The sequence below is a fragment of the Gossypium hirsutum genome, chromosome A10 (assembly GCF_007990345.1).
Source record: "Gossypium hirsutum isolate 1008001.06 chromosome A10, Gossypium_hirsutum_v2.1, whole genome shotgun sequence".
Taxonomy (NCBI): Eukaryota; Viridiplantae; Streptophyta; class Magnoliopsida; order Malvales; family Malvaceae; genus Gossypium; species Gossypium hirsutum.
This window is the reverse complement of record NC_053433.1, coordinates 48586797-48601797: the sequence shown is the minus strand read 5'-3', so window position 1 is coordinate 48601797 and position 15001 is coordinate 48586797.

Below are 15001 nucleotides of genomic sequence, written 5' to 3'. Positions count from 1 at the left end.
GCCTTATTTCATCCTATTTTCGATAACTCAACTATTCCTCGTCGACGATCGGGCAATTACGTGAAACGACTCAATTAATTCGGGCCGAATCACATCATTTGGTATCAGAGCTACTAAAACGAGGAATGCCGACGTTCGTACCGGAGTAGGTTCGTAACGAAATAAAAATAAAAAAAAGGAAGTCAAAAAAAAAAATTTTTTTTGAGTTGGAATTTAATTTTTTTTCTCTTTCTTGTATTTTGTTTACTATTGTATTGGATTTAAAAAAAAGGAGAAGAAATTCAGAAAAAAAAATTCAAAAAAAATCAAAAAAAAAGGAAAAAAAAAGTGACAAAAAAATCGAGTTAAAAAAAAAGAAGAAAAAAAACAAAAGTGAAAAGTCTTGTGAGTTTTATTTTGTTTTTTTTTGTTGCTTCCGAGCATCCATTCATTTTACCATTCCCTCTACCCCCCAAACGCCACACATACTTTGATTTTTATTTTTCTTTGTTTAGCCTACCCTACACCCGACGTTATCCCTTGTAACCCATTTGAAGCCGACCCTCTAAGCCGCAATAAGTCTTCTTGAAACAAAATACGAATTCACGAGAGTGAGACGAGCGAAAAAAGGCACGAGTGGTGAGTACATTAGAGCGAGCAAAAGCCATTAGACAAGTGTAAACACGAGTGGAGTGTTATCCAATTTTCTTTCCGAGCGAAATTGTGAGGTTTATGGTGAGGTACTTCATTTTTTATTTTGTTTTGTGATCTAACATTTTCTTTTTAGCAACAAAAATCATGTCATACGAAGAGTTCACCGAATCGGAATACCAATATTTGGTTCAAGAAAAGCGAAGAATGGCGACTAAACGAGACCAAAGTGATCGAGTTTCTTCAAGTCGTAAAACGGAACCAAGAACCCCACGGAGATATACCCCCGACTACTACTTAAGAAAAAGTTCCTATCGTGATTCCTTTTCGCCATCTACTTCGAGACAAAGAGATTTATACTATGACGCATATTCATCAGTGAATTCGAGAAGTGACTTCGATCGAAAGTCCTTTTCATCAAGAAATTTGAGAAGACAAGAAGCCGATTACGATTTTGATTCATTCCAAGATGGCGTTCGAAGAGAAAGACATACTCCTACTAGATCTTCAAAGAAATCTTACCCGGAGTATTCTTCACGAAGTTTTGATTGTGAATCATATGCAAATAGTTCTTCATCTTTCGAACAAAATTTGTATTCTCATCGTTCTTTTGTACATTCTTGTAAAGAGAAAACAAAGAAAAGAAAAGAAAAAGAAAAAGCAAGAGAAGAAAAAGAAAAAGAAATAAAAAGAAAAGAGAGGCAAGAGGCAAGTAAGAGAGAAAATGAGCGAATCTTGAGAGAACTTGAAAAAGCCTTTGAAAAGCAAAAAGAAAATGAAAAAGGAAATGAAAAGAAATTTGAGAGTGAAAAAGAAGATGAAAAAGAAATTGAAACAAAAGAAACGAGTGATCCAGAAGAAAAAGAATCGAGTGAGAAAACAAGTGAGCAAGTGAGGATTATTTCCACTAACCCACCTATTCGATCTTCTTGTGAGTTAACTTTTCAGGTTCCTAGAAGTTTGTGCGACCAATTCCATCTACATTACCTTCCAAACGAGAGGTGTTTTAGGTTGTTCGAAAAAGGTAAGTTCGCGAATGACTACCACCCACTTGCGATTGAAGGTAAGGAAGGTAAGGATTCTTTGTTTATCGAATCAAAGTCACTTGGTTTGGATAATTTTTGTTCACTTACTGTTGTTAACGATTTTGTTTTAAAAGGTGCCATATACAGTTTTTTTTATGACGATTACTACATTGGCAAATTTGTTGACAACATTGGATTAGTTTTCCCTAAGCAAATTTTGAACATGTTTGATCAAAGTCTGTCACGTAAAAATTCTCATGTGTTTGACCCTGCAAACTTTTTGAACTCATGTGTTAAATCTTTATGTTTAAATATGCCTGCTCAATTGATTTGTGATAAATCTGCCTGTTTGAAAAGTTGCATGTTCGTTAAAAATTCTTTGTTTGGCATCCATGTTAAAAGATCTTCACATGATATGTGCAATTGTGTTCTTCATGAACAATCTTTGAGTTTTTGTGCGAAATTTCCATGTAGTGATTTGCATTCCCGATTAATACTCTTGAAGTATGAACCTTTGCATTTTGGTATGCTCGGTTTTGTCAAATCAACATGTGTGTTTAAACTAGTGAAATATAATTCGTGTGGTGAGTTGATTATATCTTCTTCTAATATGTTGCTTGTTGGAATTCCTAATCAAGTTCGTGTGTTCAAGCCTGGTATTTGCTACATGAATTCATTTTATGGAAACATTAAGCGCTTTGCATCATTTACATTGAAATTATGTTTGCTTGAAGTTCGAATTTTTGATAAGAAGGTGAAATTCAATGATTTGGGTTTCAATTTTGATTCATTTATTAATCACCTTGTTTGGCCACATTTGAAATTTTTGTTTCATTTTGAGAAGGTAAGGCCAACCTATGTTTTTGGAATTGAATCAAATTTCCATGGTAACTTTCCTTTTCCATTTAAGTCCATAGTTTTTTATAATACTAACCCGTCTTATTTTTGTGAATTCCACCCCTCGAGGAGCAAGACATGTCATGGTGCGTCACCACCTATTCAAATTTATCGAAGTAATAGGTTTGTCTTACGTTATCTATCCAAAGAGAGTAGATTCATTTTGACTGAGAAAGGTAAACCCAATCCTCAATTTTCTTCTCTTCATATTCGTCAAGGTAAGTCATCTGAAAATTTTCAAATATCTTTGCTCACTTCGATTGAAGTTGAAAATTCCATTGATTGGTTGTTTGGAAATTATTTATACTTTGATGTGATGGATTTTTCCTTTTGGAATTGTGATGATGTGATTATTACGTTGGAATTTGGAGACTCCCCTCATGTTGTTCAAAAACGAAAGGAAGAATTAGCATACCTTTGGCCATGGCATACCTTGCATGAGCAAGACAAAGGACCAAATGAGTTACTATATTCGATTAAAGAAATTAAAATGTTTTGGATGAGGAATAATGTGTTTAAGTGCCTACCATCGTTTTTAACCAATTATCCCTTGATCCAACTTAGTTTTCATGTTTGTAACGATGGTCTAACGAAACTCTTTGATAAATTTATGTATGCTTGCTTTGTCCAATTGAGATTTTTGGCATATGTTCGATTGAATGGATATTTTATGAACTATCGAACACATTTGAATTTGACTCCTTTGAGTTTCTTTTTATTGGCTGTGGTAAGAATTTTTCAGGTTTGTGTGACATCTTCCATCCCATTTGACCGAGGAAAACCATGCATGAGTCAAAGTTCTCCCATGGACAAACGGCTCAACTTGAGGACAAGTCGCCTAAAAGAGGGGGGGAATGATACGAGCACGCCCCGCGAACTTCATCGAGCAAGTCTGTCAAGCTGAGCATTGACATGTTGGCAAGCTGATCCCAGCTCGTTTCCAGCTCCACGAGCTCCGTCTAGCTCAAATCCAGCTTATTCAAGCTCGATCCAACTTGCCTGAGCTAAACCGAGCTCACTCCTAGCTCATATTTAGCTCACGAGCTAAACCTTAGCTCAACTTCAGCTTAGGAGTTTAGCCTCAGCTCAACTTTAGCTCACGAGCTAAAACTTAGCTCATTTTAGTTTAAACTCGGTTTTGTCTTTAATACATTAAATAAAATTTGCACATATTCATTTAAGCATTAAACTTGTCTTATATTAATATTTGTTATTAATATATCATTGTCATTATATAAATTGATTATGTTCACATAGCCGAATTAATGCATGACATTAATGTGTTCACATCATGCCGAATTTATGAGTGTTCATGAGATGTCTTAATGACTTGTTTATTTCATGTAGGTACATTCCTTTGGACGGTACAATGTATGAATGAAGAAACATCTCTTTTGGGCATTCCACACTCATGAATGAAGAAGTATTAAATGCTGGTGCATGTACGGCTAGATGCAATGTTTCTACAAATTCATGCATGTGTCGAATGCATGTATGGACATTAAAGGCTAGTCCATGAATGGATCAAATGCATGGGATGATAGAATGCATGAATGGCTTAAGTGCATGTATGGTGGCTATCTCTTAACTTTCCAAGGCACTTATTCGGCCAAGAAGTAGCTGCTAACTAATTCTATGTTGACCATAGAGCTCCTTGAGCATGTTCACACTTTGAATTGACCTATAGGCTACTACACATGCATGGATGGGTTCAAGAACGTCCAAGGGAAGGAATTAACTCAATAATTCAACACATTGATTGAATTAAGTGCATGCACAAAGGGGAGAACGAATTTACTAGGTTCATGCTACCATTTATGAACTTACATGCCATTAAAGTGTTTAATTATGAAGATACATGGTCCATACAAGTGCATGAACGTCCCAAGAAGATGAATGCAACCTTTTGGTGCACATACAAGTCACTTGAAGCCTTTCTTTATGACTAAGCATTCATGCACAAACTAAGGGGGAAGAAAGTGTCCATTCAGCTAGTGCATGAATCTGCCGAATTTATGAACTATTTTAATACATTAGTGTGAACGTTTTTATTATTGTGTGAACACCTAGATGCCGAATTTGAATGGTCATCTATGTGCCTATAAATATTTGTTTTCTTTCATTTGTAAAGGACTTTTGACTTTTGATCATTTGAATGAACTTTGTTCAAAGAGTGAGTTTTCTCCTCTCTAAATTCGTACAAGTTTCGATCTGACTTATCTAGCGTGCTAGTGGCGTCTATCGTTCTCTTTTGAACTTATCACCTTGCTTTGGTGTGGCGTTCAACCTTCTACAATTCCGCAATCCCACCTTGAACCGAATAGAAATCGGGGTGACACTTTTAGTGTTGAATCGTTTCTGGCGTTTAAGCTCATTTATCCATTCCACCGACTATCCTAGATTTTACCCAACTATAATATCTTTTTACAAAACCGAGCCTTCATTTATCAACTTCCATTTTTCTTATTTTTATCCTTAAATCGAGCCTACTACCCTTATAAATTTACCATCACCTTAGCCAACCTTTAAAACCATTTGAAAGCTTCCGCATCTTTAGCCTTATTTCATCCTATTTTCGATAACTCAACTATTCCTCGTCGACGATCGGGCAATTACGTGAAACGACTCAATTAATCCGGGCCGAATCACATCACAAATCATCAACAGTGTGTCCATCAACAATCGAGTAAGGCAGAAGTGCTTTAAAATTTTCAACATTCATACCTTGCTTACCTTTTGGCATAGGCGAACTAGGATCGTTGAGAACATTACCTTTTTCAGCCAAAATGAACCTTCTCTCCTTCGAGAGGTATTGGAGTTGAAAATTATCGTCACTTGGCCTTCCGGAGACCTGAAAAGAGGAAACAAAACAAGACAAACTCTCATGTGGTTTATGATACAGCCACGCTTCAAGTCCAACCTAGCTCGAGCAAGGAGCCTTTGGAGCTTCCTCAAGGTCCAATCACCCGATCACGAGCTAAACAATTCAAGGAGGCTGTTTCAGCCTTAGTAGATCAAGTTTGGGGCGAGACTTTGGTTGGACGCATTGACGAAGCTTGGACAAACTCGATGAGCCTTCCTTGCACTTTAATACGAGCTGAATTAACTTCCATTTCAAGCTCAATGAGCTCGAACTAGCTCAATTTCATTAAGACCTTATTATAGTAGCTGAAATAATTATTTGAGTCATTTAATTAGTTTATTACAGCTCAATTAATATTCATTATTTATTTGGTTTAAAATCTGGACAAATTTAATATATGCATGATAATTGAGTTATAATTATATGTTATTAATTTGTCTTAATTTCTACAGCTCATTAATATGTTTTTTTTTTGCATGTTTTAATGTGTCAATTTTATTACATGTTTTAATTATGTCCTAAGGTGGCCGAATTTAATGTGCATAATTTTTGTGTCATTTGCTGCCAAATTAATGTGTTTAAAAATGTATTTGATTTATTGAATAAATTTTGCTGTAGGTACATCCCATTTGGACGTCCTTGGTGCATGAATGAATTAAAAGAAGATACATGTAAGGGGACGGCACATGCATGTTTGGGGAATTAAATTTGGCTGCTGTTTGAAGTATCCTAGGTGACCATTCGGCCAAAGAAGCTATTGTTTCCTACTCCCAAGTTGACCATTCAGCCGACTTTTAATTCTTTTCACATTGCTGGATTCATCTTGGCTGTTCGGTTCTATATGTTCACATATTTGACTCTTCAAAACTGACTTTTCACACTTGTGTGGCTGTTCAACAACTATCTTTAATGTTCCTATCTTTTCAGCCAACAAGTGCCAATTTAAGGAGTAATTTAAGAGCAAGGCCGAACCTGGACAAGACCATTGATCTACCGATGCATTCATCTTTGCAAGGTGCATTTGCTTCATGCTTAAGCTGCCCATTTGAATGCCCATTCAGCCGAATCTTATGGAGGAATTAATTCTGGAATTTTCTTGATTTTTCTTAGCTTTTAAGTTTGTCTATTTGGCTAGCCTTTGAAGAACTATAAATATTTGTTTGTTCATTTGTAAAAGGGACTTTTGACATTTTAATTAGCGAATTGCTGCCAAATTTGTGAGGCATTTTCTCTCAAATTTCGTTCGAGACCCGTAAGACTTATCTAAGCTTTTAGTGGCGTCTTTCTGAGTCTTTTCCGAACTTATCACTCCTTAAACCCAAGTGTGGCGTTCACCTTTGATACCTTTGGTTCATACTTTCCTAAGTATCGGGTCAAGGTCCTTTTCAACCATTTCCAATTCATTTAGGTCCTATAAGTTTCGGGTCGACACTTTTCTTTAGTGTTGGTTCATTCTTGACCTCTTTGAACCATAACCAATTCGTACCAAATACCATACTATTTCATACCAATTCCATACCATTTCGTACCAATTCCCAAATACCAAAACGTACCAAAACCAAATACCATTTCTTAATTATCCTAAACCGAACTCTTCCATTCTATTCATACCATTTCGACTTAAACCAAATCCACATCCAACTTTGCACGAACTTATCTTACTTCTTTGTACACAAATATATTCTAACTCCTTCTCGTCTAATCTACTTCTTCGTTTACGATCGGGAATCAAACGACTCGGACTCAACTACTAAACCGAGATCGTATCAGTTTAGTAAACAGATTCCTCACTTTTTCTTGCTCTTTTGCCTCCTTTTCTCTCGTTTTTTTTCTAACTCATTGTCTTTTCTTTCTTTTTCAATTTTCTCTTTTTCCTCACACTTTTGTTCAATCTCAATTTCTTTTTCGATTTCTTTCTCTTTTTCACATCCTTTTTCAATCTCAATTTCTTTTTCCATGACACTCGTTTCTTTTACACTCTCGTTTCTTTCTTCAATCTCACTCTCTTTTTCAATTTCTTGTTCCTTTTCTTTCATTTCTTTTTTTCGTCTCTCGATTTCATTCCATATATGCTCATTTTCTCTCATCAACATTTCTTGTCTTTCCTTTCTTCTTATTTCTTTTTCTTTTTGCCTCGCTCTTTCATTATAAGATGGAGATGTTACAAATGAATCAGCACGAAATGACTCTCGTTGGGTATAATTGGAACGACTTTCATACAAAAAATGATCACCTCTTCGAGATTGATTCTTGGCGGATGAATACCTCGGTGCATACGAAGGACTACTTGTGATTTCTCGTTCGTCACCTCGAAAAGCTTTAAACTCAAAACTTGCTTTGCTTCGTCTTGAGTTCCTCGTTGAATAGGAATCATGGTATGAATCTCTTCCCAAAAAATCAATGGATGTGTGCCTTCGTGATGATCTTGTCTCCGTCTCTTCACCCGGTGAGTTTGGCTTCCATCGGGCTCTTTCCTCCACTCGATCCAATCGATCATGCAATTTATCAAATTTTGATTTCACCATTCTATGCATCTCTTGCATCAAATATTGGAATTCTGATTCGAGAAATGTTTCTCGAGACATGATTAAGTAATGACAAGAAGATGTTAGAAAAATAATAATAAAGAAAATAAATACCTTACCACAAACCTCACAAATTCGCTCGAAAAGGAAATAATGATTTTCACTCTCACTCGTGTTTACATTCAAATTTTGGCTTTTTCTTTGATGTAATTTCACTCGTGCCTTTTTCCACTCAACCTCTTCTCACAAATTCGTAATTCGTCTCGATAGACTTAATTTGCTGCTTGAGGGTCGGTTTCAAAATGGGTTACAAGGGATAATGTCGGGTGTAGGGTAGGCTGAATAAAGAAGAAAATTGGTTTAAAGTGTGGTGTTGGGATGGGTAAATAATGGTAGGAAGGAAAACTTGATGATCGGAGTAATAAGTGATAATGATAAAAACTCGCAAGACTTTTCACTTTTTTTTCTTCTTTTTTTTGAACTCGATTTTTTTGTCACTTCTTTTTTTTCCTTTTTTTCGATTTTTTTTAATTTTTTTTGAATTTCTTCTCTTTTTTTTAAATCCAATACAATAGTAAACAAAATACAAGGAAGAGAAAAAAAATTAAATTCCAACTCAAAATTTTTTTTTGATTTTTTTGACTTTTTTTTCGTTACGAACCTACTCCGAGCTTGATACGAATGTCGGTACTCCTCGTTTTAGTAGCTCTGATACCAAATGATGTGATCCGGCCCGATTAATTGAGTCGGGTTCACTTAAGATGCCCGATCGTCGACGAGAAGCTCGTTCAAATTTGTAGATAGATGGAGTTTGAATGTTTTATAAGCGGAAGGTAGGCAAAATGGGTTCAAAGGATGGGTTTTGGTTTGATGAAAGATAGGTTCGGTTTAACAAAGAATTAAGTTACAAAGATGATAAATAAATGGAAATGGATAAAGAACTCAAACTTTAAGAATGATTCAATACTAAAAAGTATTGCCCCGAGTCTTATATTGCTTAAGGTGAATTTTGATGAAGGATAGAAGCGGACCTTGACCCATTACCTCTATATAGGTATTGGGTCAAGGTTCCCTTCTATCCTTCATCAAATTTCACCTTAAGCAATATAAGACTCGGGCAATACTTTTTAGTATTGAACATTCTTGACGTTTAAGTTTTATTTTCCATCTCCATCAATTACCTTTTTCTAACCTACCTTATTTCTATTCTAAATCGAATTTATCAACACCAAACCACTCATCTAAACCCCTCTCAAAGCTTCCGCAACCCTTAGCCTAAATCACCCAATTTTGACAACTCCAACTACTCCTCGTAGATGATCGGGCAACTTTGCGAAACGACTCGATTAACCCAGGCCGGATCACATCAGTGCATGCACAATTGAGGTTCAATGGATGGCATTTAAAGGAGCACATGCATTTGGGACATTCATGCAAGAGGGAGTTGCTGAAAGTTCATGTATTTGAAGATTCATGGATCATATTTATGGGGGAAAATACATGGGACGTTTCATACATGATTCATGCATTTTCAAGATGACCATTCAAGTATTTTAGGCACATTAATGCCTCATTCAGCCAAGGGAGATATAGGATCATTAAAGAGCTGCACATTCATGGAATTATGGAGATTCTTCAAGGCTAAGGATGCATGAATGCATCAAGTGAAGCATCATGATGGTTCGGCCAATTCATGTACCATCTTCAAGCATGAACTGGATTTTAATGCTATTTGTGTGAACATGTTAAATACCTATGTGAACAGAATTTAAGTTAGTGTGAACAACATAGATGCTGAATATCAATAGGCATTTTAGGCTTATAAATAGCTTACTTGTTTATTGTAAAAGGTTACAGAATTTGATTATTGAAAACTTGATTGTGAGGTTTCCTCCTATCCTATTTCGTACGAGTCTCGTTCTGACTTATCTAGCTCGCTAGTGGCGTCAACCCGACTTCTTGAACTTATCACCATCCTGGTGTGGCGTTCATCCACCTTTTTATACCTTTGGTTCCTACCTCTCTATAGGTAACGGGTCAAGGTCCATCTTCGACAATCCATTTAATCCACCTTGAGCAATATAAGTCCTAGGGCAATACTTCATATAGTATTGAATCGTTCTTCGCTTGAGTTCTATTTTTCCATTCCATTTTAACTATTAAATTATAAACAATATTTCTTTATTTCACCGAGCCTATCAAACATCTATCCAAACCATCTTTTGAACCCATTTTCTCAACTTCCGCTATAAAAAATTATCTAACTCCATCTATCTACAAAATCGAACAAACTTCTCGTCGACGATCAGGCAATCAAGTGAATCGACTCAATCAACCGAGCCGGATCACATCACACAAAGGCAACTTGCACTTTTCGAAGTGTTGGGTTCATAATGCTGAAAGAGGGTAATGTCTCCATAGACGTTGAACTCAAAGAAACAGGCTAAAACACTATTCACATATTGAACATATGTAACGATACCAGGTTCAAAAACATGAGTTGATCTTACCTTTTCGAAATGAAAAATGAATTTCATGGACAGCCACATAAAATGATCAAAGAACAATTTTAAATTATAAACAGAGTCTTTAAATTTCAGAGGCCAAACATCAAACAGACATAAATTTGTCACATAAAATTTAGGATGCTTGAGTTCCGCACATATCAACCTAAAATAATAAATTCCAGGTTTGAACACACGAGTTTGATTACTTACGCCAAAGTGTTTTCGTAAATCAAACATGTCAAACCAAAAGGGTTTTCGTGTCCATAGAAACAAACATTCAAATCTCTTTATATTCATCAAATCAAACTTGCACAAATTCATGGATTTGTCACATGACAATAATGGATGCTCAAAATTATCATATTTGAAAAATTGAATCGCTTTTCGTGAAAACCCGACATCATGCAAAACCAAATCTTTAGTTTGTCGTTCGTACCGAACAACATCAACCACATTCAAAGAATAGAAATTAATCGAATGGAAATAAGAGAATTTTTTTAAAACAAAGTCATTTTCAACAACTTTCAAACTTGATGGCCATGACTCAGTTTTTAAAACTTCCTTACCTTGCTTACCTTCAAGCTTGTGTGGTTTGATTTCAACTTCATCCTTACCTTTTTTGGTCATGCAAAAACGTCGCTCGTTAGGAAGATATTGAAGCTGATATTCGTCACAGAGATTTGTCGGAACCTGAAAAGAAGGAACAGAACAAAAACAAACATCACGGGGGTTAGTTAAAATTTCGTTCTCCTTTTCTTGTTCTCGCTCACTATCTTCATTTTCTCTCGTTTCTTCTTCAACATCTTTTTCTTTTTCAATTTTTTTCTCAATCTCAATTTCTTTTTCAATTTTCTTTTCTTCATTTTCTTTTTCACTCACTATTTTGATTTCTTTTTCTTTTTCACTACAATGTGCGGATGACACGAAAGAATCAAAGAGATAATCATTTGGCTCAAAGAAAGAGAAAATATTTTCATAAGCTTCTCGTCCATTTCTTCGAGAGCAATCCTTTGGGAAGGACTTCTTTGAAGCATACGAGGAATAGCTCGTCCTTTCTCGCTCATCTCGAGTGAGTTTTGACTCGAAGTTTTCTTCTCGCGGCCTCGAAAGCCTTGTTGAATAGGAGTCTTGATATGTGTCTCTTCTCGAATAATGTCGTCGTGATGAACTTAACTCTATTTCTCGACTCGGTGGAGTTTGCTTCTGTCGGGCTTTTTCCTCCACTCGGTCCAAACGTCTTTTTAATGGGCTTAGTTTTTCCTCTAATATTCGGCCCATCTCGTTCACCAAGTATTGAAATTCATCGGTAGAGAATTCTTCTTGAGACATGATTCAAGAAAATGTTCGAAAATCGAAAGATAGAATAAATAGTAAATGAACCTCACCAATTCAAAATCCTTACCAATCTCTCACAAAGAAATAATGATTTTCACTCGCACTCGTGTTTACACTCTTCTAGGCTTTTTCTTTGATGTAAAACACACGTGCCTTTTACCTCTCGACCTCGTCTCACAATTTCGTAATTCGTCTCGATAGACTTAATTTGCTGCTTGAGGGTCGGTTTCAAAATAGGTTACAAAGGAATGATATGGGTGTAGGGTAGGCTAAACAAAATAAAATCAAGGCTAAGTGTGGCGTTGGGATGGGTAAATAATGGTAGGAAGGGAAACTTGATGATCGGAGCAAATAAGAGAGAAAAAAAAATAAAAACTCGCAAGACTTTTCACTTTTTTTTAACTTGATTTTTTTTGCTCACTTTTTTTTTCTTTTTTTTTTGCTCGATTTTTTTCACTTTTTTTTGAATTTTTTTTTGAATTTTGATTTTTTTGATACTCCAATACAATAGTAAGCTAAATACAAGGGAAAAAATTAAATTACAACAAAAAATTTTTTTTCATTTTTTTCACGTTTCAAACCTACTTGCGGCCTTATTACGAATGTCGGTGCTCCTCGTTTTGCAAGCTCTGATACCAAATGATGTGATCCGGCCCAGATTAATTGAGTCGATTCACTTGATTGCCCGATCGTCGACGAGAAGTTTGTTCGATTTTGTAGATAGATGGAGTTAGATGATTTTTTTTATAGCGGAAGTTGAGAAAATGGGTTCAAAAGATGGTTTGGATAGATGTTTGATAGGCTCGGTGAAATAAAGAAATATTGTTTATAATTTAATAGTTAAAATGGAATGGAAAAATAGAACTCAAGCGAAGAACGATTCAATACTATATGAAGTATTGCCCCGGGACTTATATTGCTTAAGGTGGGTTTAATGGAAGTCGAAGATGGACCTTGACCCGTTACCTATAGAGAGGTAGGAACCAAAGGTATAAAAAGGTGGATGAACGCCACACCAGGATGGTGATAAGTTCAAGAAGTCGAGTTGATGCCACTAGCGAGCTAGATATACCAAATGATGTGATCCGGCTCGGTTGATTGAGTCGATTCACTTGATTTCCCGATCGTCAACGAGAAGTTTGTTCGAAAATTGAAAGATAGAATAAATAGTAAATGAACCTCACCAATTCAAAATCCTCACCAATCTCTCACAAAGAAATAATGATTTTCACTCGCACTCGTGTTTACACTCTTCTAGGCTTTTTCTTTGATGTAAAACACACGTGCCTTTTACCTCTCGACCTCGTCTCACAATTTCGTAATTCGTCTCGATAGACTTAATTTGCTGCTTGAGGGTCGGTTTCAAAATAGGTTACAAAGGAATGATGTGGGTGTAGGGTAGGCTAAACAAAATAAAATCAAGGCTAAGTGTGGCGTTGGGATGGGTAAATAATGGTAGGAAGGGAAACTTGATGATCGGAGCAAATAAGAGAGAAAAAAAATGATACGGGGTTGCGCACGGACCAAGATCGAGTTGCCAAGTCACGAGAAACTCCTACGAAAACCCTAAACAATTAGATCTGAAACGAAACAGAAAATTAAAAGATTAGATTTTTGAATTTTCAGATCTGAAATAAAATCCCCAAAACAGTAAAGAATCAAATAGAGAATAGAAATAAGTGTTAATAAGGAATCTTGAGTAACTTGACAATTACATTGAAAATTTCAGATTTGATTTGAGTGAAAATTCTCTTTGAGTTCTTCAAGGATTTTCTCTTGAGTTTTCTTTAGAAGTTGTTTTAACAATCTTTTGGATTGTGGGAGCCATCTTCAACCTTCTTCTTGCCATTGATATTCTTTGGAGGGGAGATTAGAGCCGTTTGAAGGGAGTTGTGAGATCTTTCGAGATTTCAAGGCTTCTTAGGACTTATCTTTTAATTTCTTACTGTCAATTCTTTCTTTATTTCTACTTGTGCTGAATCATTATCTAATCTATTTTCTGTTCTTATTGTGTTTTCAGCCTTTTTCTATCTTAAGGAATCAGCCCAAAAATCCCCAATTTCTAGGGTTTTTCCATACTCTTTTTGGGTGAAATTAGATTGTCGAAATTTGGGGAAAACTATCTTGGTGTTCAATTGGGCAGAATCACAATCTCCTTGAGGGTTTCAAGAACCCTAACACTTATTTCTATTCTCAATTTGATTCTTTACTGATTTGGGGATTTTATTTCAGATCTGAAAATTCAAAAATCTAATCTTTTAATTTTCTATTTCGTTTCAGATCTAATTGTTTAGGGTTTTCGTAGGAGTTTCTCGTGACTTGGCAACTCGATCTTGGTCCGCGCGCTACCCCGTATCATGAATGGACACTCCAAGAGATGCCTTTTGGCCGAATAGGTACTTAGGAGATCAATGGACAGCAACCGATGCATGTAAGTGAACATTTATGCATTCTTCCATTCATTGTATTAAATCATTCATGCATCATCCTTACGTTCATTGAACCAGCCCATTCATGAATCATCTTTAATTGTGTTCCCACATCATGCATTGTAAGTAGACGTTCATGCACCTAGCTTGAATGAATCTCCACATTCAGTTGTACCTACATGAAACATGAACAAATTAATTAAAAATAGATATGTTAATTAACACATAAATTTAAAATAGACAAATTTAATAAAGTCTTAAGCTAAACATATTAAATTCGGCTAAGACAACTTTAAAAACATGAAATAAATCAAAACATAATTATGAGCTGTAATAACTTAAACTAAGTTAATAAAATACTTTAATTATTCAACCAATAAAATAAATGAGCTGAATTGTAGCTAAATTGAGCTCGATTAAGCTGAAATGAGCTCAATTGAGCTGGTCGGAGTTGAAACGAGCTAGAAAAGCTAAAATGGAGCTGAAATTAGCTTGCACTAAGGTGCATGGTTTCTTCAAGGAGTTGGATCGAGCTTCCTCATCTTCAACAAGCTGATTCTCCTTCCAAAACTTGAACAACAAAGCTAAAACAACTTCATGAAATCGCTTGGACCTAGCTCGGGTCATTGGTCCCTTTGGAAGCTCGAGGGAATCAAGACGAGGACTTGATGGGGCTTGGGGCGTGGTCACATCAGCTTCCTAGATAAGCTAACAAGTCTTCAACAAAATTACGGAGAAAAGAATCTCAAAAGAATCTCACCAAATAGTTTCATTAACAAAGAAACAATAA